Below are 26489 nucleotides of genomic sequence, written 5' to 3'. Positions count from 1 at the left end.
GGAACTCACTCTGTAGACCAGGCTGGCCTCGAACTCACAGAGATCCGCCTGCCTCTGGCTCCCAAGTGCTGGGATTAAAGGCATGAGCCACCACCACCTGGCTACATGAAGCTATGTTTTATTAAGTTCTTCATATGAATCATAAGTATAGATCTATGTTCATGTGTGGCTATGTTCACTTAACAGAGAAAGGAGTCGATGCCAAAGCTTTGGAGACTAAAATGGAGCCCCATGAGCACATGGATGACTTTAAAAAAAATGAGGGAGATCTGTTGTCAACGAAATCACCTGGGGGTGTGGAGAGACAAATATGGAGACTTCTGCACATAAAACGAGCCTTTGTCAAGCTTCTATTATGTCCAGAGATAACCTTCAACAAGATACGATATTCAGGTCAAATAAAGCAGTTTCCTTTGGAAACTTTATTATGTTCCTTTTTGGATATGCTATGGATAAACAATAAACCAATGCTATACATGCCGAAAGATCCAAGGCAGAAAATGCAAGTACGAGAGAAAGAGCTGGCATCCTGCCTTTCAATGCTTCCTCAGGCCCCTGAGTGACAAACAGGTACAAAACAGTTCTGGGATGTAATCTTCTCTGACTCGGACTTGTAAATTATGCCATTCTCATTACCACAGCCATCTTGTCCATGTGCCATGCAAGCTATTTTTTTCTGACTCTTGATGCAAACTAGAGTCGTCTGGGAGGTGGGGATGTTAATTGGGGAACTGTCTTCATCAGGTTGACCTATAGGCAAATCTGTGGGGGACGATTTTTGATTAAGGACTGACCCAGCCCACTGTAGGCAGTGCCGCTCCCAGCAGTGATCCTCAATTGCATCAGAAAGCCAACTGAGCAAGCCACCAAGAAAAGCCAGTGAGCAGTGGCCCTCCAAGCTCTGATTCACGTCCTGCCTTGAGTATCTGTCCCGTCTTCTCTTGATGATGGACTCTTACCTGTAAGCTGAAACAAACACTTTCCTTCCCAGTTTGATATTGGCTAGTGTTTTATCCCAGCAATAGAAAGAAATTAAGAGTGCGCTCTTACCCACTCAGGGGACCAAGCACTACCCCCCCTTTTCTCTCTCTCTCTCTCTCTCTCTCTCTCTCTCTCTCTCTCTCTCTCCCCACAATTTTCTTCTCCTCCAAATTTTAGGAGTGCAAACTGTCAGAAATGGCAAACAGGGATGGGTGGGGTGCAGCAATTGATTGGCAGTTTTGTTATATTGCGACCAAACTTTTTTTTTATTTAATAGTTTTTAATTGCAGGTAAAGGGGGCTATCAGATGCAAACTTTTGAAACAAAACTGGAATCAATGGTCCTGCTACTGAGGTTCTGACAGTACTGAGGCTGAGTTCAGTGTGACTGACAGATTAGTGCCTAGTTTAAAGATTTTTCAAATGGCCTCAACTTCCGTACTAGTTACTTCCATTTTCTGTTTGTTCATTTCTTTGTTTATATGTATGTGTTAAAGTACATGCTGTGGCACCTGTGTGGAGGTCAGAGGACAGCCTTAGGGAATGAGCACTCTTTTCTGCTATGTCTATTCTGGGATTCAAACTGATGTCAGTAAGACTTGGCATCAAGCACTTTTCCAAGCTGAGCCATGTCCCTGGCATGGTCACGCTGTGTGTCGAACACCATTCTATGAAGAGTGAAAGCATGCCATAGCCATAGATGCGTTGGTTCACTGACTTCCAAGCAAGTGTAAACTTTAATTAAAAGATTGTATTATACAGAGAGTAACAGAGCCACTGCAGAGCACAGCTAACAGACATCTAACCAAAGGGCTTAGACAGCACCCACCGTTAACATCAATCCTTTTTTCTTGGAATATTCAAGATCTTTTCAATCACTCTTGCTCCTATACAGCTGGCTTCCATGGAAATATAAGCCATATTTACCCAATCAAAACAATTCACTCACGGGACATGGCAACAGAGGGCCTCACATATTCTTTCGTCTTCTGCCTCATAAGCGAGCAACTCAACATCACATGGACACTGCATCTCAGCTTCTGATAACAGTTTCTTGTTATTTTGTTCCCAAGTTCATAGGCATGGATGGGCCAAACATTCTGCTCGATCTTTCTCTGAGAGTCCTGGAAGCCATATGCCCCAGGTGTCGAAATGACTTAATATCTGTGTGTAAACCTGCCCACTTTCCCCTCCCATGTCCAGACAGCTTGCTTGTTTTCTTTCTTTCTTTCTTTCTTTCTTTCTTTCTTTCTTTCTTTCTTTCTTTCTTTCTTTCTTTCTTTCTTTCTCTCTTTCTTTTCTTCCTTCCCTCCTTCCTTCTTTCCTCCCTCCCTCCTTTCTTCCCTCCCTCCCCTTCCTCCCTCCCTCTTTCTCTCCCTCCCTCCCTCCCTCCCTCCTTCCCTCCCTTCCTTCCTTTTTCTTCCTGTGAGTCTGTACGTGGAGTATACATGTGGTATATGTATACAATATATGCACACATATGCGAGAGGATCGCATGCTTAAATATGTGTGGAAGAACAGAATCTTTGGTATTCCATTTTATCACTCTCCACCCTAATTCTTCTGAGACAGGGTCTCTCACTGAACCTGGAGCTAGGCTAGCTGCTGGAAGGTGGCAATATTTCTTTCTCTGACCTCAGCCCCATTGGGATTACAGGCATGAACCTGAACCATACACAGCTTTTTAAGTGGTTACTGGGACTTGGAATTCAGGTCTTTATGATAGCATAGCAAACACTCTTACACACTAAGCCATATCTAGAGGCCTAGTAGGAAATCATATGTCTACCTGATATTCAGCTAAAGTAGGCTCGGGGTTTTCAGGAAGAGATAACCATTTTCTTGAAAGTCAACATTAACCAATCGGTCTATTGGCAAACCATGCACACCGTATGACAACGAGTGCCCATCTAATCCTGAAGCAAAATGCTAGCACCTCAGGCTTCTGTGGCTCCCGATTCTTCTGAGTAGACAGAAAACACGTTTCCTACAAACATGTCTAATGCTATCACATGACCTTGCGGAAACATACATTTTCTAAAAACAGTTATGTCTTTGGGTCGGGCCTGTTTTCTACCTCAGCGTCACTGTGCTGTGACATTGCACAAAGCATCAATCGCCTTGGGGATAGGGAGGGGTGATGAGGACCAGAGGTGACACTGCTGCTTGGTCCATAGATCTAAGTTCAGATCCATACAACATTTACAAAAATCCCCTTTCTATAGAGTCTAAGACAAAAATGTCTTTATATTACTTTTATTTGTGACACTTTGTCTTGGAGCAAAGATTTATTATAAAATCTGTCTCTTCCATCCTGGCTTAAAGGGCTCAAAATATGAAATTCATCATCACAAAGAGGAAAGGTGGTTTAAAAGAAGAAATATTAATTTTAACAATCATTAGCATGTTTGACATGAACTTTTTTCTCCTGCATTCCTACAAAAAGTGCAAAGCACCTGTCATTTCAGAACAATGAAGCCTGGCACATGTGACGAGGCTCCCGAGTGGGAGCAGGGCGTTTGCAGTACTAAAAGGAAGAAAGGAAGAGAGACTTCTACAGTATGAGCAAAATCGAGAAAGCCACTCTGAATTGTTATTTGTTGGAGTTTTGAAATTACCATAGTCCTGATTTTCTTCCACGCTTTTAAATTTGAAGAAATAGGAGAACTGCGTTGGTATGCAGTCTTGCTTTTGCTATGGTAACACTTAGCATTCAGTATCACAAATGAGTAGTTTGTGCCTCAGTGTTGCATTTTCAGAGTTAGTATCAGCAAACGTGTCTTTGCTGAATATCATTGAAAAGAATCAACATGGGACTATAAGACACGCACCTAAGACCTTAGCCCCCAGCCTAGTAGCAAAAGTAATGAAGTTTCCCTAGAAGCTAGGAAATGAAAGCGCATCTTCTTGAAGTGAACAGACACAGTGCAGGTCTAAAGGGTCTCTCTGGTTATAGAAACTCTCATGGTAGAGCTGGGATCCACTCTCAGAGTAGGGAGGGGATGGCAGAGAGTGAAAGCCCTGAGTGTAACAGAGGGGTTCAGGATACCACCCCACAAACAGCATCTGGGACTTCTGGATGATCACACAGGGTGCTCTGGACTAAGTTTTGTGTTAGCATTTTGAAAGTCAGTCAAAAAGTTTTTATTTATTATGTGTATGTGGTATATGTACACATGTGTATGCATGTGTATGTGTGGATGTGTTTGTGTGCAGGTAAGTATGCATGTATGTATGTCTCCGTGGAAAACCCATGTGGAGAATCTTCTTTGACTCCTTGCTGCGTTATTCATCCAGGCAGCATTTCTCCTCCAACATGAGAGCTAGGGGCTAGTCAGGCTAGCTAGGTTAGGCAGATGCTCTCTCTCTGCCTCCTGAGTATTGGAATTACAGAGGGACCAGGACATCCACCTAGCAATAGATTGGGGCTAGGAATGGGAATTCTGGTCCTTATGCTTGTGTGACAAACACTTTAACCACAGAACAATCTTCCCAGACAGATAGAAAATTCTTTGCAAACAATTCAGCATATATACCAACAGAAACAAGCAACTACCTTTGATTCAGTGTTTACAACATTATCAATTTAGACTGAGTTCACAGTTACTCAATTTATTCTGTATCAACCCATCTATTTTTGGCAGACTCCAGGAAGAAATGCCCCGACACTTCAGTGCTAATTCAGATGACTTGATGATCCCTTACTCCCCAGGGCCGCAACACACATGGTCTGCAACAAATTTCAGAATTTGACTAAGGCTTAACAACATTCTCATCCCACTGTTATGTAAGGTGAGAGTCACAGGGATTGGTGCATGCCTTCTCTACCTCCACATTAACCACGGGGACCACGCCTAGCACGTATTAGCATTTTTCCACTTAGGGACTAAAGCAAGGCTCCAAGCTTTCGTAGTCAGTGATGAACAGGCATATTTGGACCATGTTGTCTTGAACATACCTGTAAGTGAGGATCACTGGTTACTCTCAGACACTTGAGACGCTACTTAATGAGTTTAACCAATAGTGACTGGAAGGTACACAGGGACAAAGCCATGGCATGCTTCTGAATCCATGGTTGCACGATCTGGCAAACTCTGTAGTGTTGGACACTGATTTAAAAGGGCATTTTATAGGGACCCACTGCATAGAGCATTATATGGCCCTGGAAGAGGATATCAGAGAAAGGAAGAGATGATGCACACTGGAAGGGGGTCACTGAACAAATAAGAATGCAATCTGGAGAGATGAGGCAAATAAGAGCATGGAAGATAAAAACCCTCCTTCTTCTTTCCGTGTAATTTCTCCTTTTTCTTTACACCACACAATACAGTATTGCATAAAATTCCGCACTGATGACACTATGACTCTATGGCCATTATAATACATAAGCCACTGCACTAGGAGCAACATAATTGTTTAGAAATAGCTCAAGTATTGATAAATCATAATAAAATATACTCAACAATTATTCCTTCCCTCAGACATCCTACAAGAAGGAGTAACTTGAAATTCAAGATACAGGGATGCAAGTGGAATTGACTAGCTTTACCTATTTAGCTTTGCTCTATTGGGTATCAAAATTGTGTGATATTTTTTTTTCCCATCACAGATTTATACAGTAGTATAAATCTTCTCAGATGATAGCTGCAAGAGAGGCATGACAAAGCTAGCACAGAATAACCATGGATTCACAAAAGAAAAAGGTTCATTTCAAAACCTTGAGTTCTGGCAGAAAAGGTTATAGGATGCTATATTTGGTATTTTGCCTGTCCTAGGAGACAGCTGGGCAGGAGAGTTCTGTGTCTTCAGAAAGAGGTTATCATGTAGATGTTCTGATGGGACACAAGCACATTTTGTGAAAGCAGATATGCAGAGGAATGTCTCTAAGTCCTTATTTCTACATCATTAATCATTTATCTTGTGTTTGTCTTGTTCTTTAAATATAAATGTTATAATAAAAGTCTCAATGATGTTTGTGGGTACTGGACTCTAAGTTCCTTGGACAGGAGGTCCTCTGACCAACATATTAACCAACTGTTGCTTCACACTGAGCAGGACCACAGCTGATACCAGTTGTCTGAGAGGAAAATCAGATACAGCCCTGTAAGAACATATTTTCAAGAAATACGCAGCATATTAGTGGAGAAAAATCAGGATTAGTACCATGTGCCTAAGGCCTGATTGAAGGTATTTCCTACTTCAGGTGCTGCACGGTATTTGTTTGGATTAGTTAGTACCTGGACCATGTAGCCATCCTTGGAGATGATGTAGGTCCCTAGATGCCCTGTTTAGAAAGTCACAAAAGAGGACTATTTGGTTTGTCATTTCCTAATAAAAGTCAATTTGTTTCCTGTCATGAACCAGAATTGTAATCACATAGTTCAAGACTGAACGTGATGACGTCATTCCCTCCATTTTCCGAGCCTGAAGTTATATAATTCTCCTGAAGCAGATGTTCTCGGCCTTAAGAGCTGGCATTCACACCTGATGGGTTTGCGTGTAAAAATACGTGCACCACTCCCAACCGGCTCCTCTATCCTGGCAAGGCACAGCCTGGAGAAGTGGACGCTTGCTCTTTGCTAGTCCCCCGTGTCTTGAACTGAATAACACATGTTAATGACCTTAGAAAATGACAGCTTGTGCAAGCTCTGTAAGCTTTTAAAACCTGCTAGCATTGCCTGTTCCTGAGGACATGGGGAAAGCTGGCTCTCGTTTTGTTCTAGATGAAGGAACTGCTACAAGTCAGGACAGCGTGACAACGTGAGAAAGCACAGCGTCAGCCTGGCCTTGAACAATGGAAGCTGGTGTGTGACTCTATAGTGTGTGTAGTGTGTGGTTTCCTTGAAATTAAGACTTTTTTTTTAAAAAAAAATGTCATTTTCAGTTCCCTAGAAGAAATATTCCTCTGAGAGTAGAAACTGCTCCCCCAAATCTCTCTGATCCTTGGTGCCGCACACAGAAATCACAAAGTCAAGAGTGGGGAGGCAGCTCAGTGGGTAGAATACTAGCCGCACAAGTGTGAGGACCTGAGTTCAGATCCTTGGCACCCACATACAAGCCAGGCATGGTGGAACATGCTTGCAACGCCACCACTGAGTCAGGAGTGCAGGACACATACATGTAGGTTCTGAGGCTTTGCTGGTCAGCCGGTGTAGCCAAATCCATGAGTTCTAGGTCTAGTGAGAGACCCTGTCTCAAAACTCAAGGATGGAGAAGTGATTGAGGAAGACAGTCAATGCCAACCTTTGGGCTCCACACCCACCTGAACTGGTAAGAGGATCCAACAACACACATCATGGTAAACGATGGTTAGTTAAATTAACGGCTAATGAAATCACAAAACTAGAATTTCAATGTATCTTTTCCTGAGGTTCCTGTATTAATTTCTATGCAGAGTTTTTGGGTTTTGTTCCATAGGAATGAACCCCCTGTAAGGTTCTCTGAGTTTGGGGAGGCCAGATTAGCTGCTCTTCAAGTTTGAGCACATTGTCAACCGATTGAGTTTTTCTTTTTATCAGATTTATTTTTATTTCTGTTTGGGGTGAATGAGAGCAACCAACTCAACAGAACTCAGTCAGGGGCCTCAGATTCAGGCCCCTGAATCTGAAAAAATTCTTTTTATTGGAGGTCTGGGTGCCAAGGTTATCGCCGAATGGTCCCAGGACTACTGATGGAAATGTTAAGATGTGTTCAGGGGTTCTGGGGGTTTTCCTGATAATTAGGTAGAATATTTGAGAACTTGCAATCACGGAGTTTACCATGCCCAAGCTAAAGGCTTGGAAGGGACCTTGCACACAAGCAGCATAAATGGATTAAATAGCTGTGATGTGTGTGTTTTTTCAAAATCTTCAACTAAAGCAAGCTACTAAGAAGCCACATGAAAACCAATATTTCAGGAAGAAATACATGTATCTGCCTCCCTCTCTGTCATATCTCTAATGTGCAACCATGTTCTTCCTTGTCAAATGTGAAGCAGAATTCCTGCCACAAGGCTAGGCATCTCAGCCTCTCCAGCAGGGCGTTGAGCAGCTAATGCTCCATCACAGATCAGCACATAAGACAGCACAGTTTTTAGAGTCTGAAAGTCCTCATATCCAGCTACAGGAATGGAAGGTTTCAGGGCTAGATTACCCAGATAGACACATCACAGAAATGAGCTATCTGCCAATCTTGAAGGATATACAAAGTTCAGTTTTTGGACTATGGGCTTATTTGTAAAACGTTTGGGATTTTAAGCATAGATTAAGAAAAGTCTTCAATCTATGGTTTTCCAAGGTGGAGTTGTTTTTGAGACTTACTATATCCTACCAGAAAAGGGCAAAGTCTAAACACAGGAAAAACTATGTGATGAGAAAGAAAATTAATAATGAGATGAAGAGGGCAAAGGATACAAGGGAGGAAAAGAGAAGGGGAATAGGAAGGGCAGCTGGCCCACTGTCCTTGTAGAATTCACACAGAGAAGTAGAATAAAGAATATTTAGATGATGCATTTGTGATGGAACCTGCAACAAAGCTCAATTAAAATTAATCTAGTCAGGCACCTCTTTAATCCCAGCACTTGGCAGGGGCAGGGGTAGGAGCAGGGGCAGGGGTAGGAGCAGGGGCAGGGGTAGGAGCAGGGGCAGGGGCAGGGGCAGGGGCAGGGGCAGATAGATCTCTGTGAGTTCCAGTCCACCTAGCGCTGCTTAGTGAAACCATGTCTCAAAAAAATTTATTTAATTTTTGTCAATAGTGTTAAAATTTGTTAGTCTTTTTTAGTAGTGTGTGTGTGTTTATGTATGCTTGTGTAAGTGTTGGTGTGCATACGAAGCAGAGGTGACTATCCTCAGTAGCCACATACATTATTGTTTGGGACAGGCTCTCTCACTGAGCCTGCAGCTTGCCAGTTAGGTTGACATCTGCTTGTCTCCACTTTCCAGCACTGAGGTTGCATACTACCACACACGGCATTCTACAGGGATGCTGGCATCTGAAGTTAGGCCCTCATCTCATGTAGCACTTTACTGACTGAGCATTGCCCCAGTCCCCATATGTAATTTTTATAAAGCTGTAAAATGAGGATAACAAAGAAAGCCATTGGGCCTAATCACTACCACTCAGCAGAAAGGACACTGTTCATAATTATAGATAAGAAGCGAGGTAGGAATGCCATTACCGCAAAGCTATTAAAATATAGGATACAGGAGCATACGTCCAGCACTTTAGATAATTCACTTATTACTAATGAAGAGATTGACGTGGGAAGGAAACAAAGAACATAATAGGATTCTCCATGACGACAAGGGAAGCAATTTGAATCTAAAAGTACTGAAGAATTTTAAGCTCCTTTACAGAGATGACTACTCATAAGCCTTTATTGGAATCCTAAATTAAAATATTTGGATCTGCATAAAATGTGGGAGAAATCTGAATCCTGGCAATTCACAAACATGGATGCGGCTGACCTCAAGTATCTGAAATCCTGTGTCATCTCAAACGGTTCTCAGGACCTGGCATGTCCTGGCTTCTTTTGTGTGAATGGGTCACCCACAGTTGGCATGGGTCCCTGAGTTCTGACTCCTCTCACTGTTGCACTTGGGCATGCCTGCTGATATGAGGGCCATCTCACACTAAGATTTCTCTGAACCTTAGAGCCTCAGCAGGGCAAGAAGAAAGAGGGCTGGTCACCAGAGAAGCTCACCTACTTCATTGCCCCCGGAGGGCCACTGAGTTCCCAAGGCACCAAACTCAAGATTACTTTGCAGAACTAAGAACAAATGTGTGCAGGGCCGCTGTGACCTCCATCCACAAGTCCATTCATGATGACGTGTCTACAAAAGATTTTTTTTAAATACCCTTATTCAAACAAAACTTACTTTATAAACTGCTTTCTCTTTATGAACAGGGGGACAGGTGTGGTTTGCTTCTCAATTTTGTGTCCTGAAGGGAAACTAGCTGAAAAATAGGAAGCTTCCTCTAATAAGGTATAATAATGCAACATTTGTGTGTGTGTATGTGTGTGTATGTGTGTGCACATATACAGTCACACACACAAACACACACACAAACACACACACGCAAACACACACACACACACACACACACACACACACACACACACACACACACCTATTCAAAGAGCGTAGAAAAAAATGTCTGATGTCCAGGTCTTGCTCTGGCACTCTTTGCTCGGTCCCTTTGAAGAAGGCTCACTCACGAAACCTGATGTTAGTCTGGTGGTTAGCAAGCTGCATTGGTCTTTCTGCATTTGCCTTCCCCCTGCAGCAAACAGCTCTGGGGATGCAGGCACACCACAGCCGCAACTCTGCTGGGTTGTTTATCGGTAGCTGCTGAAGGTCTGTAGTCCCATCTTCTAGCTTGTACTGCTATTGCTCTCACCCAGTGAGCCACCTCCCAAGCCTCTCATTTGTTTTAAGTCAGCACATAGAAATCAGGAGTAAGTAACTTTATTCTGTTTGTTCTTGTCCTTCCCACCATAAACACTTGAATATTTTTTGGCATATCTCTGGTAGATATTGAAAGGTAATTACATGGCTGGTCTTTTCTTGAAATAACACCAGAGTAGAATTTAAGTAAGTTGTTGAAACCATGTTCATCACGCTTGCCTAGAGAGCCTTTGGACATTTTAATATAGCCCTTCTTTTTCTGTATACATCCATATACACTCACACCTTGGATCTAAATAAAGGATGTGGCAAACGCTGTATTTATAAGTAAGGGACACCTTCAGTTTTCCTTGAACACAGGTTTTTAGACTTATAGCTTCCTTTTCTAAAAACATGTACCTTAGTATTTAAGACACCATCTCACTCAACAAGGCTGGAAACAAAAAGACATTTGACAATGAAAAATGAGTAAGGACATCTTAGGGAGGGACATCATCAGCCCCTTGAGAGTGGAATTTCTATTTTCCTTTGCCGGACTTCAGGCTTCTTTAAGAAAGGAGATGCTATAGGTGACATTCAATTTACCAGAGCTGATCCAGATCCTGTTACTGCTACATTAAAGCCAGAAGCCCACCCTGTGAAGGCCAGTCTAGTGTGGCTTTTGTTGTTTTTTTAGGCCAGAGTGTGTTCACGTTGTCAAGAGTTGTGTGCCACAGTGAACTCTTGAAGTGCATTGTCTGGGAGTTATGTGTTAATTCTCTTCTGAAATGTTATTAGAAACTAAATTGTCATGTATTGAAGAAACACACACTTCCCTTGAATTGGCAACGAGGCATTGCACGTGTTTCCCTCTACATTTTCATCCCCTGCCTCTCCACAGGAAGCTGAATGCGGAGCTATCCACAAAGGGAGTCCAACTCCCAACACTCCTGGCAAACTTATCTGCTGTTGGTTCAGGAAGAATTTCAAAATGACTTAGGCTATCTCAAATAAGTATCCCATACTAATTGGTTATTTGGCTGTTGGACTGAGCTTTGAGACACTAGGTGGGGCTGGCTGACCTGGAACTCACTACATAGCCCAGGCTGGCCTCGAACTCAAGTCTATGAATGACAGAATAGGCCACCACAGTCAGCCAGAAGTCATTTTTACAGCAAAGACTACTAGGGATTTTGTGGTTCTGAAACAGATAATAGAGTACCGACCTTCAGTAATGGCTTGTTAAGCTACTGAATGAATTAATAGACAAAGTTATCTATGGGATTATGAAGTTTGACCACAGAGTGAACCATTGCCATTGTATTTCCAAACCAATTGTCACCCATTATCATTATCTCTACCAAATCATATGGGTAAATACAACTAGCTTCATTTTGTGTAAGTTGATACTTGACATAGGAATAAAGTTAAATATTAACGAAACAGGACTGGGCTGAAGGCATGGCTCAGTTGGTAAGGTGCTGGGCTTGCAAGCCCAAGATCCTGTGTAAATAGTCTAGGGGTTTGATGGGCACACAGACAAACACACCCCTCCTCCCAAAACAAAGAAAATAAAGAAACTGAAAGGATGCAAAAGAGTGTTAATAGAGCCGAAGTGAAATCTAAGTGCCAGTAATCAAATGTTCAAGTAAAGACATTTTGCTTATAGAAAGTAATGTTTTAAATAATTGTTAAAAAAATTAAAGGAAATGCCTTATACACAAACTGAGTTATTTAATCAAATGCCAAAAGAGTATTCACACTTATTAAATAATCATGTAAATTAAGATTAAATACGTTTTTGTGCTTGGAATAAATATCCAAACCAGAACAGTGCAAGTACAATGAAGACAAAATCAGGAAGGGGTGCAAGTGTGACGGGCCAATGGCCTGACTATTCTTCAGATGACTTCCTTCTATAAGACACAGATGTAAGCATTGCAGAGACAAGCAGGTTTCCAGGGGAGCCCATAGTGGCTGATTTAGAAGGAAGAGACATGTGGCACCTGTAACCACTCAAAGCTAAGGACTTTGGTGGGAATAGACACCACAGACACGACAAGAACATAGCTCTAAGGGTCTCCTCAAGTTGTTTTATTCTATGAAGATGGGTTGGGCTGATTAAACACCTCATCCTTGGCAGAAGCACTTCTGACTGGGAGATGAGCCTGTGAACTTACAGAGTCACCTCACATCTCCCACAAAACGGAATGGAATCTCAGACATTTAACGTGATGTTTTCTCTCCAAATAAGGTAGATATCACATACATTAGCTTATGATAACCAAAAATGTACTAATTGTTGCTTCATGGGTACAACATGTGGAAGTGTGTCTAAGTGTGTACGATGAGTCTGTAGAGGTTTACAGACAACCATGAGTAAGATTCTTCCCTTGAACTTGTCATTTACTATAGCTTTTTTTTTAAATTTTAAAATCAAGTTTTTGGAGCCAGTGGATAAAGGAGTTTGTGGCAGGTCTGAAGTTCTGGATGGAGAGGATGAAGTCTGCAAGTCCTCAGACCACCACATGCATCATGGCACACAGTGCATGAGTGCACACTTGCACATACAAATAAGTATATACATTTTAATGTAAGTCCTCATAATCAGACCTGAAAGGATGACTATCTCTTTGTTGAAGTGGATACAGACACTATAAGAGACAAAAGACCTTAGGTTCTCCAGTCCCTCATTCATAGTCTTTTAGACACTATGGGAAAATTGTTTCTCACTAGCAATGTGTGGAATGCACCCATTAGAATGCTGGTCCCTGTCTCTGTCCCTGTCCCAAAGACAAAAACCACCAGGTGCAAGGCAAAGGCATGGCATCTCTAAGACAAACTTGCCAACTGATCCGTATCTTACATGAGGAAAATGGCAACTTTATGACTTATGGGAGAATCCCAGAACCACTCCCGCAACCTGCTGAAATCAGCATGGAGTGTTTCTACATATGTATGTGAAAGAGAGGCTGAAAAAAAAGGTGTGGAGGACGAAAGTGGGGGAGTGTGCAATGGGATACATGTGACATAAAGTAGACAGGCAACTAGGGGAAGATGGAGGTGTACATGGAGGGGCATCCGGTAGAGAGGTGAAGGGTGAGAATTAATGAAAACATATTTGTTTGAAAATGCCATAATGAAACTTAATACTGTGTATGGCGGTGAAATGATTTAAAATAGATAAATATATAAAATTTTATCTGATACAGGCAGGCCAGCCTCTCTCTGCAGTGTTGGCCTACGGACCTCTCTGCTTTTTCCATTACTCTTCCTCTAGAACAGTAGTTTCCAACATGGGGGTCATGACCCCTTTGGGCTAAAGGACTCTTTCACAAAGACCTTTGGAAAACACAGATATTTAATTAAGATTCATAACAGTCGTGAAATTACAGCAGCAACAAAAGGCATTTGAGAACCACTGCTCTAGGAAAAAAGGCTTCCATTTAAGGTTTTGCCTAAGAGCTTCTTCTATATCAGATTTCTTTATATTATTACTGGGTTAGAAGTCCCTTTCAGTCCTATGTCAATGGCTATATGGTTTTTTTGTTTGTTTGTTTGTTTTGGAAGGTTTAGTGGCACATATATCCTGGAAGCAGAAGCAGGCAGGGAGATCAAGACGTGTTTGAAATACCGGCTGAGTCCAGTATCAACCAAAATACAGAGCAAACTCCGTCTCAAAACCAATGGTGTTGGCCACTGAGACAAGGTCAGTGGTTAAAGGTTGGAGTCATAGAAACCTAGCAACCTGTATTTGATGCCCAGAACTCACATAAAGGTGTAAGAAAACAACTGTTTCCAGAAAGTTCTCTCTGGCCTCTGGTCTCTACATCTGCCTTGGCACACCCACTGCCACAACATACATCATATTTTCTTTAAAAAAAGGAGGGGGGAATGGTGTTGTCCAGAGTCACAGAGTGTGCAGAGATGATGTAAAAACTAAGTCCCCTTCTTCCCTACCCATGGCCCAACTTTTTCTCACGACCCAGATTTTTCCAAAACTGCTTTTGTGTGTTCGGAGACAGACAGAGAGAAGTTAAGCTAAACTCTTGTGTTCTGGATTAGGATGGCTGGCTCAGCTTCCTCTTTACAAAGCATCCTAGTAGGATGTGCAGACTCACTGGCCTCCACCAGCTTGGCTGTCCTTTCTGGGTCTCACTGTCAGAAACGTCTCAAGAATTTGGATACCGAGAAGTGTCACTTAAATTAGGCTGCACATACACACACACAGCAGCTGGGTTAAGTCTCTTAAGTCATAGTATTCAAGTGACACTCCTCTGCTGCCCCTCCCCAAATGCCAGATCAGGCCACATGAAGGCCTGGCGCTGCTTCCGCTCAGAGAACAGAGCAGCAGCTGCTGGGGGTTGGCTGGTGAGTCTCAGTCCTACTCCTGGCCTCCTGCCTCCTTCCAGGCACTCACTGGGGCACGTGACCAAGGAAGCAGCTGAGCTCCCACCTTCAAGAGGAAAGGCACCAGCCTTGTCCCCCCACCCCAGACACCTGCTCCAGTGCTGACCAACAAGCAGCAGCCTGCTCCCCTTTCATTGGTCCGGCAGCTGCTGGTTCACTCAGAAACATGCCTGGGCCCTTCACAGTGAGGACAGAGCTGGGCATGGGAGGTCATCTTGAATGCTTTGGCCAAACATCTGTGGATTTGAATTGTGGAGAGTCAGAACAATGTGTTCAAGTGGTAGGGCTCCTGTCAGATTCCAAACATTGCATTCAGTATTCCCTGCAGACTTTCTCTAACATACTATACACCTTTCCTGAGCAGATATTTTTGTCTTTGGTTGTGTGCTCGCATGAAAATCTGACAGAAACATAGGGGGCTGTTCAAGTCACTTTTAGGTTCACCGATTGATTTCCAAAAGAAGGCCCCTCTAGTATACAGCACAATCACACACACTGCCTCTCTCTCTCACACACACACATGCACACACACAGGTCTGGGGAAATAGCTCAGTTGGTAAAATGCTTGCCTTGCAATGGACCTGAATTCATCTCTGGCAGCCGTGTAAAAAGGTACGCATGGCAACACATTCTTGTAATCCTACTGCTGGGTAGGTAAAAGCACGCAGATGCCTCATGCTAGGTGCTCAGTCAGTCTAGACTAGTCAGTGACTTCTCAGTCAGTGAGAAATACTGTTTAAACAAAATAGGCTGACAGTTTCCTAGGCAGGACACTCGAGGTTTGTCTCTAGCCTTCACACACACACACACACACCACATACATGTGCATATGCACAGACAAGAACATGTGCACACACAGACAAAACGAAACATGATATCTTGTGCCTTTGTGCAGTCCAAGACTCAGAGCATGATGTCCTGGCTACCACAGGACACTGAGGCAGCCTCAAGTGTCAGTCACACCCACTTCCCAGGGCTCCCGTAGAGCTTGAACCTTGACAAAAGGAGAGAGCTTACCCTGCCCAAGGGCTGTGCAGTGGGCTTCCCAATGTTTGGAACCATGGTTCCAATGTCTTTACCCTTCCTTACTCAGGTCTGTATAACGAAGAGACATGCCTGATTTCAGACAGTGGCCATCCTCTGCTTGCTCTGAAACCACACCCTGAGAGTCATTCACTGATGTGGGAGAATTGTCTGTATTCTGTCAATCATATTTTAATAAAACACTGTTTGGCCAGGCAGGCAGTATAGGTGGGAAAGCCAGACAGGAAGTAGGGGTGGGACAAAGAGACTGGGAGTATTCTGGAAGCAGAAGCTTCCTCAGCCACTCCTGTGCAGACCACCCAAGAGGCAGCATGTAACTTGCCCAGATGAGAAAGGTACGGAGCCATGTGCTAATGTAGATAAGGATAATGGGGTAACATAAGTTATAAGGACTAACAAGAAGCCTGACCTAATGGGCCAATCAGCGTTTTATTAAAATATGATTGACAGAATACAGACAATTCTCCCACACCAATTCACCCAGAAACACAAGTGGCTATGCTTGGTTCTGTTAAAAATACATCTAGAACAGAGAGGGGCAAAACACCGAGACTTTTGTGTGCATACAGACGCTAAGAATAGATGATTCTATTTTGTGCATGTATTGACGTTTTCCACAATCAAAGGTTTGATGTCTAAAATTTAATCGTTGGGATTAAATTCTAGGTAGATGCATACACTATGCTCATTTGCGAGCCAGGTGGGAGACTCTGGTCTGCAGGTGTGTGGGTACGTCCAGGGGAAGTGTGAGGGGCGTGCAGACCTCTCATAGATGAGTGCTTTGGAAGCCTGTTGGACTCCAGTCAATGCATTCCTCCCTGGTAGCCATGTAAAGCAAGAGTTTTTTAACACGAGTTTGAAATATGCTTGGGCTCAAATGTCACAGAACACCTGGAGTTGTTTTTCACCTTTATGGGGAGTTCAGGTTGTACACACAAAGGTCTCCCTTCTAGAACAAGTGCCCCTAGATATGTGACTGCTTGTGCCTGCGTGTGTACTCATGTGTGTGTCCATGTGTGTGCCTGTGTGCATATGTGTGTTTGTGTGTGTATGCGAGTGAATACATGTGTGACTATGTATGTGGTGCATGTTTGTACATGTGTGAGCACATATGAAGATCAGAGGTCAACCTTGAGTTTCATTCTTCAGGTGTTGCTCACTTTGTTCTTTGAGATGAGGTCACTAATTGGAGCTTGCCAATCAGGCTAGATACGGGGTTGGCCAGTGAATCCCAATGACACATCTGCCTCCACCTACCCAATACTGGGATTCCAAATGTGTACCACCAAGCACCCCTCTTCTTTGTTTGGTTCTGGGGGGGGGGGGCTCAAATGCCCAGCCTCACGCTTGCATGGCCACACCACCTTCCTGATCCTCTCCAATGCCAAGTCAACTAAGTTCAAACCTCCTCCTCCTTTGTTGCCACTTGATGGGATTTAGAATCACCTAGGAGACACACCTCTGTGAGGAGCTTTCCACAAAGGTTTGCTGAGTGGAGAAGGCCCATCCTGAATGTTAGAGGGTCTGTCCCATGGACTGGAGTCTTGCCCTAAATCAAAGGCAGCAAATGATGCTGAGCATGGCACCCATCTCTCTCTGTTTCCTGACTACAAATGTACTGAAGTCAGTTGCGTCCTGCTCCGGGCACCGTGCCTCCCTTGCCAGATGGGATATACCCGCGACAGTGGGCCAAACTGAATTCTTCCTGCCTTAAATTGTTATTGTCATAGCAATGAGAAAAATCACTAATCCAGGAGTGAGTGCCAGAGACTGGGAATCCACAGTCCGGAAACCATTTTAGCTCCATGTCCTCCTGTGAGTCTGGAAGAGGCCGTTTTCTTTGTCTTAACTCTGCAGCTTTCCCTTGGCTCTTTCCAGCTTGCTCTCCTCTCAGCCGCTTGACTGTGTTTACCTCCAGAATGCTACTTGGTAAAGAAATAGACACACCCTTCCAAAGACTCTTTAGTACCTATAAAACCCAGGAGTTGTACACTATCTACAAGGGACCCAAAAGGAATGCTGAATGTTCCTGTTTGCATACTGTTAACTTCTGGTTATCAGCCCTCAAGTACCACGTGTTTAATTCCAAACAAACAAGCAAACACGTAAAAATGTGGTTTCCTTTCATGGCGTGAATTCTCATCCACACATGCAAAGTTATTCTTTTTTGGTGTTTGTTTGTTTGTTTGTTTCTTTGTTTTTGTTTTGTTTGTTTCACCTTAACATTCAGAGGGTATTTCATCCTCTAACTACAAGTTTAAACCCTGCTCTTTTAGGTGTCTTGAGAATTACACCCCCAATACCAATACCTAAACCAAACCACCAGCAGTGAATCCTCCGTACAATACACAACAGGAACCTAAAGTTGAGAGGAATAACAGTGGCGTATGAGTTAGTGGCTGTGGGGGAGCTGTTAGCTAGCTTTATCACTGAGGTCAGAGGATCCCACATAAACAGCCTTTAAAGAAGAAAGACATATTTCAGCTTCCGGTTTTGGAGAGCTCAGATCTTCCCAGCAGAGAGACTGTGCCAACCCCGTGCGGCTCACTACGTGCCTGCCCAGGAAGCAGAGAACAGCAGGTCAGCAGTCAGCTAGCTTGCTCATTTTTTACTTTTCTATCACCCTGATCGCTCCAGTTTATGGGATGATACTACCTCCATTCAGGACAACCTTTGCCCCTCAGCTAGCCCTTTCTAATAAATGTTCTTAAAGACACGACCAAAGGGATGTCTCAATCTCCCAGGTGATTCCAATCCAAGTTAATGTTTAAGCAGAACCATGACTACTCCAACGCAGTTGTTCTCAGCCTTTCTAATGCTGTGACCCTTTAACAAGTTCTTCATAAAATTATTTTCTTTGCTACTTTGTAACTGTAATTTCCTCATGCTATAAGTCATATTGTAAATATTTCTGGAGCTAGTGGTTTGCAGAAGGGGTAATGACCCACAGGTTGAGAATCACTGCTCTAAATGATTATTGGCTTATAGAATTATTTTATTTTATTCTCTCTAGAACTTTAATTTTCCATTTTGTATGAGTCCGCCCAAACAGAGGTCAGACAAGTTCAAAAGCATCCCTTCTCCTGAGAGACATGTGTTATCAGCAGGAAGAAACAGGGTATTAAAAGTACAGAGTTGGATACTGTTGATTTTCTTTAAATTTATATTGGATCATTAGAAATTAATGTACTCATCTTACTTTCCTCTGCCTGTATGTATTTCCAAGTTCCAGTTTTCCATGAGAAATGTGCACAGGACCCCTCCAGAATTCCCCAGGAGAAATGGCCTCAGTAACTCTGATAGTATCTATGTCATGTTCCTGGGTGCTGAGCAGAAAGAACTTCATGACACTGTCGCTGAGGACTGGATCTCTCTCCACCTGTGTGCTTCCCACTCACCTCCACTCTTCTCTTTGTGGCTCCCCCTAGGTGTGCTGAAGCTTTAGCACTGATTTTAGTCATTTTGCTCATCAACACATCAGTGACCGATGTCCTGAACATGGCAAAGAACTCACAGAAAAATACGCTGGAGGCAGCATTTGATGTTTTGCAAGGCCAAGAAGATTTGCACATAGGTGAGGAGGACCTGGCTTTAACTGTCTGGGTAGTCCATGTGTCCACCTGTGTGTGTGGAGAGAGTACCCAGTAACATGGGGAGCAATGAAAAGAGGTTGTGAAATCAGCTCCTGGTGGGTGATTCACAAGTTGGAAGGGACACACTTTCTTTAAGAAATTTGTGCCTGGTGGTGGTGGTGCACACCTTTAATCCCAGCACTTTTGAGGCAGAGGCAGGCAGATCTATCTCAGTGAGTTTGAGCCAAGGCCAGCTTGGTCTACAAAGTGAGTTCTAGGACAGCCAAGAGAATCTCTGTCTCAAAAAACAGAAAGAAAGGAAGAAAAAAAGAAAGGAAGGAAGGAAAAAAGAAAAAAAAAGAGAAAGAAAGGAAAGAAAGAAGGAAGGAAGGAAGGAAAGAAAGAAAGAAAGAAAGAAAGAAAGAAAGAAAGAAAGAAAGAAAGAAAGAAAGAAAGAAAATTTGCCCTTAGAAGTTGGAGAGATGACTCAGTGGTTAAGGGCACTGGGTTTGAATCTCTGCACCCAAATGGCAGCTCACAACTCTCTGTAACTCCAGTTTCAGAGACTTCTAATGTCCTCTTCTGGCTGCCCCAGGCACTAGGCACACACATGAACACATACATACATGTAGGCAAAATACTTATGCACATAAAACAAAAAATAGTCTTCCTAAAAGAAAAAAAGAAATTAGCAATCAGCTTAAAACAATCACACAACTTTTCTCAGTACTAATTTTGTTTTTCAGTAAGTATTGTAGAAAAGAATTTTACATAAATCCTTACTATATAGATTCTAGCATTCAAGGAAAGCAGACTAATTCATGGTTCAAAAAAATTAAGTGGATAAATAAGTAAATAAATGGAATCTTTCTTACATTTAACAGCACGAACAGTTACACAGCATGCTTAGTCAGGGGCTAGTAATTCTCTTTTGGAATCTCACCAGGAGGTAGAATTTGAAATAATGTGTGATAGGGGAGTTCAGCCAATCACATTCTGTCCATGGGGCATGTTGCCCTAAGGCAAAAATTTACCTATAAACCTGGCGGGTGTGCTTCCCCTTACTCTCTCTTGCCTGGCTCCTGCGTCTGGACGGACCATTGGGACTCTAGTGTAAGTCTTCCTTCTGTTTATTAAAGCTGTATATTTTTGTATTAAGCTAGTCTGGTGGATCATTAATTACCGATTGCACCATGCCCCTTCAGATGTGACTTGTTATCACACACCAGAGTCAGTGGCAACCATCTTCTCCCCCCCACCACATACCTTAGTTCAAGTATGAATCTCCTGCTCTAACCCTTTCTTTAGAGATGGTGTGGCTACCCTGTGGGGAGGGCACAGTCTACATGCAATGTCAGAGATGGATTGAAAGAGAAAAAAGAAGGTCAAAGTTGACATTCAAACTGAGGATCTGTGGAAGAGAATCAGTGAGAGCTCAGGCCGCTGGCTTCCAGAGAGACTACGCCAGCAGGAAAATGTAGCTGAGAGCAGCAGGTCCTCTGGTGACCCACCACCTGTTACAGATGTCACCACGCTCCTTTTTCAGAGGTGTGAATTGACTAGTGTCCTACGTCCCCTGGATAAATGAAAACAGTCATGTCAGAGCAAGCGTGTCACAGAGCCTTTGTGCATTTAGGAGCAATGCATCATGGTCGCCTCTGAAAATGCTGTGTTTAGGGCAGTAGGTCCAGAGCCCAAGTCTGGAAGAACGAAGCCAAGGAGGCCTGTCCCGGCAGGAACCCTGCTCTGCCCCTGGCAACGAGTCCCATGCCTCCCTGTGCCAGCAGATGGAGCAATGCACACCTGTCACGAAGCAATCTTGTTTTATTACAAGACCTTACCCGAGCGAGTCCCTATGTAGGCAGGTGTCCCTGTGCCCCCCCAGGACATCCTGACTGAGCTGCCCCAGGAGGGTACAGGCTTTGGGGAAAGCACTGAGCCTCTGTACAGGTAGAACTATATATACCCCATCCATCTCCGACCTCCAGTTTTCCCCTCTCTAATAAATCCACCCCACTGTTTGTGACAGGTGGCTGCTCTGAACCTATGCCAACCCACAGAGTGACTCAGGAGTCACCTCCCTACCAAAAGCCCTGGCTGTCCCTGGGTTCACCCCAACGCTCCTACCAGGCTTCACGAATCCACTTTACCTCAGAGACAGGATCCCAAAGTCATCAGGCAGGTCAGAGGCTTCCCGAGGCACAGAAATCAGACTTTCTTATGTCTGGGTGCCAAAGACCCAGAAAAGAATTCGGCCTCTAATAGGAAGTTGATGTTTCTAAAATTAAGGCTTTGCGTTTGTTTTTATATCGGCTATTTGTATTTTTTACTATCATACTCTAAGACGGATTTTGAAGATATAAACTAACTGAAGCTTATTACTGTGACTCAAGAATAGAATCGAAATCATGAAATATCTTTCAGGCATGCGCACAAGAGGACATCGTTCAGTTACTGGCTTAAACCCAAGTTCCCCCAAATAAGTCCTAAGTCTCATCAATACATAGTAATTGAGTGACTTAGGTGTAATTTTTGTCTTCAGAGACTGGTGTTGGCTCGGTGAGAAAGTTACAGTTCTGGTTCTGATCAGCACTAAAACTGTCTTCTGAGCAGACGAGTTCTGCTCTGCAAACTGTGGAAGACCAGAGGGGACCCTGAGCAAACCTGTGTGTGGGTCACTGCACTTCAGTTATGTGTGGCCTGTGAACAAGCCATGCTGATTGGCTGTTACCTTGTTTCTTAATGTTCATCCCCCATTTCTTTCTCTATCTCTCACTTTTTTTTTTTTAAGGAAAAAGAAGGTTTCACATATCCTACAACAGCCTGAAACCTGAAGGTGCGGTTGACCTTGAACTTCAGCTACTCCTACCTCCACCTCATTAAGTTCAGGGGTTGCCACGTTCTGTGTACTTGGGGATAGAGTGGGCTTCCTTCATGTGATCAACTGAGCATCATCCCCAGCTGGGTACTTACAACGAAATACATAGAAACCAAAGATAGATACAGAGTGGGTCTGACCACAGAATGAGAGTTAGAGTATGTTCCCTGGGCTAAGGCTGTGTGAGTCATAAGATTTGGATTCACATACATGTGTGTCGCGCGCACACGCACATGCACGCACCGAGATTCCAAATGAAAGATAATTTTTTTAAATGGCTGTGTCCAGAAAACATTTCTGCTGTCGATCTCTGTGTGTTTCCTTTCTGTGTGAGATGAAGACAAAATGATGGAAGATATATGTGCACATTGTGTGTTGATTTTCAGAGTCATCCAGAGAAAATGCAAGCTATGTTGGGGTTCCCGCCGTGAAATCCAAACACTATTGTGAGATTCAAAGGCCTTATCATTAAACTATGAGGCTTGATGCTGCTGATGAAGGCAGAGCATCTTAGTTAAAACAAACAGATGATTATCTTGGACAGCAGCATAAACAAGACCCTAATTCACGAAGCTGCTAATTGCTCTTCACAGCTGCAGAAGACTGGCTGCGGATTCTCTTAGCACGTACACTGCGACCAACACTTGCAGAGCCTTGGAAGTCAGCACAGCACACATCGGCTGCACACACTAGAGCCACGGTCAAGGGCTGGTTCAAAACAGATCACGTCTGGAAGGATCTCTGCCTTTCTAGATATGCATTTACCTCGATGGAAGTCTTAGTATTCAGCTCAACTAAATCACTTCTGTCTGTCACCAGACTCGCTGATGTGCTCTCAAGAAAAGGAGCTCGGACCCATTCTTCTTACATGAGAGAAAAGGATGCCGTGTGTTTGTGACAAAATGAACCACAACATCAGTGTTTCCATGGTGGGATCACAAGCATCATAGCTGGTCATATCGGATTCACCTTCAACACAGAAGCACTTACACATCCCATAAAAATAACAGCTATTGTGGCTTCATTTATATTTCATAGGCCAAGTGCACAAAGGATCTTTTTATAGATGATGTTCTTAGTGCTTGGTACAACTTACTTATACATAATAAAGGAGGGGAAATAGAAAAAGAGGAAGACTAAAACGAAAGTAATAATAACAACAACAAGAGGAATGAGCGGATGACTCAATGGGCAGAGGTGCTGGCTGCAAGCTTCACGACCTGAGGTCCTTCGCTAGGAACCACATGGGGGAAGGACAGAACTGACCCCTGAGAATTGTCCCCTGCCTTCCTCATGAGTCCTGGCATGCATAGGTTACGCCAGGCACAAGTCAATTAATTTGCTAATGAGTGAATGAATGAATGAATGAATGCAATTAAGACAAAGAAACGGGTGGGAAGGAAAGAAATGTGTAAAGAGAAATGGAAGGAGAAATTGGAAAGGAGGGAGAAGGGAGAGGGAGGTGAAACATGGATGGAGGTAGGGAAGGGAGAGAAAAGGAAGGAAGGCTTGAGATTAAAAAGGACGAGTCCTTGTCCAAGGTCAAATGAAACTGGAATCATCCAGCCTGGTCTGGAAATCCACACTCTGCCCCTTGCTTTCCACCATGTCCTTCCATGTACACACCTGGGTTGCGTTTGCTCAAAATGAATGCAACAGCCACACACAGAGCCATCATTACGTATTGCAGAAAGAGAAAGCCTTAACACAATGCACTTTAACCGGTGCCATTTCTGCAGCCCAAAGAAACATGCCATTGCTTTCCACAAGCGAGGCTCTCTACCACATACCCCTGAAACACACGTCTGTGTCTCTTGTAGCAGGGCTAACAATAAGAAGCCTCCAGTCACAGACACCAGCAACTATCAAATGCATGTAGCTCCTCTATGCTAGAACGCAACGGTGTTAAGGGAAAGATTTTCTAAGGTTGGCCACGTCTTACCTTGACCACTGAGCTTGGCGATTTCTTTGAAGAATTAGACCCCAAGGCAGAGCTGACATCAGTCCGTAGTCATCCCCAAGTCTGGGTTGACCAGAGATGTTTGAAGAACAGGCTGCTGTAGGGCTGTAAGAGAAACTGCTGGTTTGCTTCGAGCCTAAAGAAAACTCTGACACTAACATCTGGAGAGCCGTCTCATTCCCTCCTAGCTGATCTACCAGACATGTCAGAGAAAGAGTGAAGAGCAGACCTTGTTGTCCGGTGCCTTCAGGTTCCACCTGATCACTGGATGTGAAGTGGAAGAAACTGCCTCACCAGATCCCTTGCCAAGCTTCCTCTAGGATGCACCTTTTACTCTGGTGTGGGGAATCTGCTGTGGCTGGCAGAGAGTAGCCTGCTGGTTACACAAGACCAGAGCATCCTAGGGCATCCTGGAGCATTTGTTCCTTCACCGTGGGGCCCCCTTTGTACTATGTGTTTCCTTCTGCAACAGCTGTAGCTGTGGCCACACAGGTGGTTGCATAGGCAGACCCACTTCGTCCAACAGCTTCCTGTGTGACAGGTTCCAACAGGAAAACTCTGCCCAGGGCCTCAGCAAGATCAGTTCTGGACAAGGGCTCCTAGACGCCAGCCATCAGATCTAACAGACTGTGCAGGAACTGGAAGGGAGCATTACCAAGGATACAAGCTTATGTCATAGAAGAAAAATGCAGAGAAAGCAACCTTCAAAGCAGAGAAAGTGTGTTTTCTTTCCATTTCAAACCTCAAGTGAGACATCCAGTACTAGAAGCCTAACTCTATCTCAGACTCAGTAGTTGCCCTCTGTGCCTCAGTTTCCTCATCTGAAAATGGGAACCATGAGTGCCCATTTCACCTGCTTAGTTTTGTGTGTGGCTTAGTCACTGGCTGTCTTTCACAGAGAAAATTGCATGCATCCATTCAGAAGTTGTGTGTCCCTATCCCAGAGTTACAGCTTTGGTTACAGTGGCCTTCAGACCCTTCCAGAGTCCCTTCCTTCCAGGTATTCCTAGAGGCCCCAGTGGCTTCAAATACTGTAGTCATTTCGCAAGGGCACTAGCTTCCTTTGGAAGGTGTCTTTTGAATGCTGTTGAGTGTGCAGGGGTGAGCTACCATGCCGAGCTAGAAGCTGGTCTGTTTCTGAAGTTTTTATATTACTTCTTTAAATTTTCAGCCCTCAAAGTTGTGGGCTTCCATTGGTTATGCAACCTCTGCATTCTGTGAAGAAACTTTAGGTTTTAAATTAACTTGCTCTCAACTTGTGATTCATGGGCCAGTAACACTGGCATCCTTCAGGATCCTGCTAGAAGCTCAGAGCTGAGTTCTACCAAACCTACGGAGATAGAGTGCTTTGTATTTCATAAAACCCTCACGTCTGCTGATGTCGGTGCAGGTTTGAGAAACACTGCTTCTGGCAAGAACTCTTCTGAGTGTAACAGGAGACAAAGTGCCACAGCCTGAGGTTTCCCCTGGAGAGGATACAAGGAAACACATGTGGGTCCATTGCACTAGCACCCATTGAAGGTCAAACATAGCTCACAGATGCAAAATTCTGACCCCAGACTGAGAATAGTGCTCACGTTGGTCACTGGGGTTGAAATACAAAATCAAGCATCACATGTAGGCACGTTCCTAAGCTGCTCTTTGAAACTTCTTCCCTTCTCTTTATTTTCCACTTTACTGAACTGAGGGTTTGGAACATGAGCATTCTCTCCCCTTCTTGACTCCGTTCTGTAACCTTCTCCTTAATGGACTATTATTCATTAGTAGTCAAATAAGGAAGTGTAAAAAGAACAGAAAATCAGTGAGCTCTATATCACAGTCTCTGTCATAGCAGAGATGAATATGTTCATTACATAATGAGGCTTCCAGTTTATACATGTATATAAATAAATTCTACTTTGCAGTTTACGTGCAATTTATATATTTACACATGCATGTGTATGTATCAACATAGAAATATATGTGTGTATCGGCTTATGTATACATGTGTTGTTTTTTCTCTTCTCACTTCAAAAAGAGTTTCTTTACTTTAAAATTAAACAGTTGATGCTTATGTGAGAAGTATTAGCTAATGCCCCTGATGAAATACACAAATGCACAAATTTGAAGCAATGTGTTTTCTGTATATCTTCTAAAGTATATTGGAGAAAATAAATCTATTTACCCTTAATGAATATTTCTACAGTTCTGCATTTCTTCAGCTTAGCTAAGTGGGAAAAATAAATAAGATTATTTGAGTTGTTCCTTTGCTTCAGGTCATGAAATAAGATTTAACATCTC

General features: G+C 43.4%; 1 protein-coding gene across 6 annotated transcripts in view; it reads right to left on the bottom strand.

The window, feature by feature from the left end:
• The window catches only part of Arpp21 (cAMP regulated phosphoprotein 21), a 168117-nt gene that overhangs the window by 125873 nt on the left and 15755 nt on the right, over positions 1 to 26489 (bottom strand). The window contains exon 1 of one of the 6 annotated variants that reach the window (XM_048423577.3): positions 24192 to 24306. The exons of the other annotated variants lie outside the window; for them this stretch is intronic. The gene's annotated coding sequence lies outside the window, so the exon portion shown is untranslated. Of the gene's footprint in view, positions 1 to 24191; positions 24307 to 26489 lie in introns of those variants that run through there. 6 annotated transcript variants of the gene reach the window in all.

This window comes from Myodes glareolus, chromosome 4 (genome assembly GCF_982192425.1).
Source record: "Myodes glareolus chromosome 4, mMyoGla1.1, whole genome shotgun sequence".
NCBI lineage: Eukaryota > Metazoa > Chordata > Mammalia > Rodentia > Cricetidae > Myodes > Myodes glareolus.
This window is presented reverse-complemented; position numbering and strand designations above follow the sequence as displayed.